The sequence below is a fragment of the Amphimedon queenslandica genome, unplaced genomic scaffold (genome assembly GCF_000090795.2).
Source record: "Amphimedon queenslandica unplaced genomic scaffold, v1.1 AMPQUscaffold_13159, whole genome shotgun sequence".
Lineage (NCBI taxonomy): Eukaryota > Metazoa > Porifera > Demospongiae > Haplosclerida > Niphatidae > Amphimedon > Amphimedon queenslandica.
Window position 1 is genome coordinate 49,159 of NW_003546605.1, and position 2,891 is coordinate 52,049.

Below are 2,891 nucleotides of genomic sequence, written 5' to 3' on the forward strand. Positions count from 1 at the left end.
AATCCTACTACTTTCCCATTTTTAATGTTTTTTATTTACTTGTCATTATTAGTTAGTACATGTATGTCACATTCATAATTTATACAGGTACATGTACTTGCTTGGCACAAGGACTACAATGTGGTGCTAAAGAGTGAGATCAGACTTAGAATAAGACTAAAAGGTGAAGGTGATGTTCCTCTATGTGAGCACCTGTATCTTGGTGGTTTGTAATGTATGTTTGTGACAAATACAAGGTATATTATGCATATATACATGTATATGTTTAGAATAGTGTACATGTAGTGGATTATTGATGCATTTATTGTGCTAGTAGTGTTTGATGATTATCATGCATGAATTTCATCCTTTTATAGTTTGTTGTATAATGGAGTTACAAGGAATACAAAAGTTCATGTGATTGGTTATAAAGTTTGTTCAACATTACTGTTTGTACTATTGTTATGATTAGCCCGTGTGTTTAAATTACTTGCGTTTGATGTGTTTTTGTTACTATGCTTTACAGGTATTGACAGCTCGAAAGGATTTGATGATTCAGCAATACTTTTACTTGATATTGGAATGTGCAGTTACTGCAATATAATTAAAGGCTATTCTGGTTTTAGATTCTTGTAACTAAATTAATTTCTTTATTACATGTATCTAAATTTTTTTTGTTGTAAGTCCTTGATCATTAGTTTATCATGCTACAAAAGGCAACAGTTTTTAGCCTTATTGGTTTCACATTATTGTAGTCTTAGCAATGGATTATGTTGCAAGATTGTATATTGTGTGATTTCAAAGTGTCTTATGTATTTTGTAATAGGTAATGGTTCAAGGTTACATCTATATTCTTTTAATGGTTGTCAATTATCTATGGCCAAAGTAAGTAGTGTAAATGATGTATTTTTAACATGTATGTATCTATTATTGTAGGAAGATGGAATCTCAAGTATTAAAGCATTTTGCCTTGCTGAGCAATACATCATTTTGAATATTATACTATTGTATTTTAGATTTTGCTTTTTGCACTATAAAATGATTGACTGTTTTGTTTTTAAAATACTATTTATAATAAAAAAGTTTAAGTTAATAAAAGTTATAGTTTTTGGTAATGTTTCCTCCACCCCTTCTGCCCCTGCCAGTGCCACGGCCTCTTGGTCCTCTGGGTAAGTTTATGTACTAAAATGGAAAGAGATTATGTATATAATAAAGTATTGTAAAACTTTACGATTTGCCTATTGAGGCTCCTGAGTTGCCTCAGGACAAGCAGCCTCTGCTGCTGCAGAGCACCTATGGCTACAGGTGCATGAGGTGGTGGAGCACCTCCAAAACCACCAGCCAATGGTGGTGGTTGTGAACCTCCACCACCACCAGCAACTGATGGTAGTTGAGGACCTCCAAGACCACCAGCAACTGACGGTTGTGGTGGTGGAGGACCTCCATGGCCTGCAGGTGCTAGAACTGGTGGTGGTGGTGGAGGACCTCCATGGCCGCTGGCTACAACCGGTGCGACTGGTGGTGGTGGTGGTGGTGGAGGAGGACCATGACCACCAGCAACATGTCCTGGAGGTGGTGGTGGACCTCCATGACCTCCACTGGCTGCAACTGATGATAGTTGTGGAGCAGGACCTCCATGACCATCACCTACTGGTGCAGGAACATCCATATTCCTACAAAAAGAGAAATGAGGTAGCTATAGCTACAAGTTTGCAAACTAACTTCATGCAATAATAAACTTTCCTGCAAGAGAGAGGGAGAATGAGAGAGTGAGAGGCTGAGAGAGCGAGAGGTAAGATATTCCAGAGAGCGGATTTAAATTTGTAATGAGAAAAAAATTAAAGAACTTATATTGGTTTTGAAGTCTCAGTAATGAATAATACTTAGCCTAGTTATAAATAATAATTAATGATTCAAATTTTTAAAATAGTAATTATAAATTTTCTTTTATGAGCCCTAATGGCTTTTATTTCAAAAATTCTTTTCTTCCAATAATGAACTGATGAACTTTTAAACCTATAAATGAATGTAAAATTTATTATTATCAATAAAATGAATTAATAATTGTGACCATAATTGACAAAAGGTACCTTATGGTGGATTTTAAAATTAATCAATACAATATAATATATCATCCTGTGAGTGCTCTATTGGACAAGCCTTGTGTCTAAAAGTTACATAGTAACTTTTGGCATCTTGTAGAGTAATTTTATGATAAATTAAGCTCAGGAAGTTGGATTTTTTTGGCTATTAAGACAAATTTCACTAACCGCCATACGGTACCTTTTGTCAATTATGGTCACAATTAATAAAAATAATTTTATAAAAAGTATGGAAAAAAGTAAATAAAAAAATTTCTATTAAATAAGGAAAAGTAGGGTTGTCAAAAAATATAAGAAACAAGGGGGTTGAGTTCAACCATAATAATAATTATAGTTCAATTAATAATAATAAACGTTAATAATAATTAAAATAATAATTCATAAAAATAGTACAAAGATTTCAAAGCCTACTTCGCAGAATTTTATGAATGAGTATTGTTTTCTTTAAAATGAAAAAATTTAATGAAAGAATGATAACCAAACTGCTTAGTTCTGCCTACACAACTGTGTTGAGTCCAATTACAATTCTTATACATTAATTTTTCTTAATTTTTAGATATTGCACTGAATCACAAACATTAAAAAATGCAATAGGCAAATAATTATCTATAATTTAGATGTTTTTAATGGACCTTATGCACCGAAATGATTCTAATTAACGCGCACCCAAAGTGGTGGTAAAAACGGCGGATTTTTGGAGGAAAGACAGGCTGAACAATCTTCTCTTTTATCCAGCCATTCTAGCTGTGGGAGCAACTTTGAGCTGTCCTTTTTTTTCAGTATACTCTATTTATCTCTTATGTAAGCTCT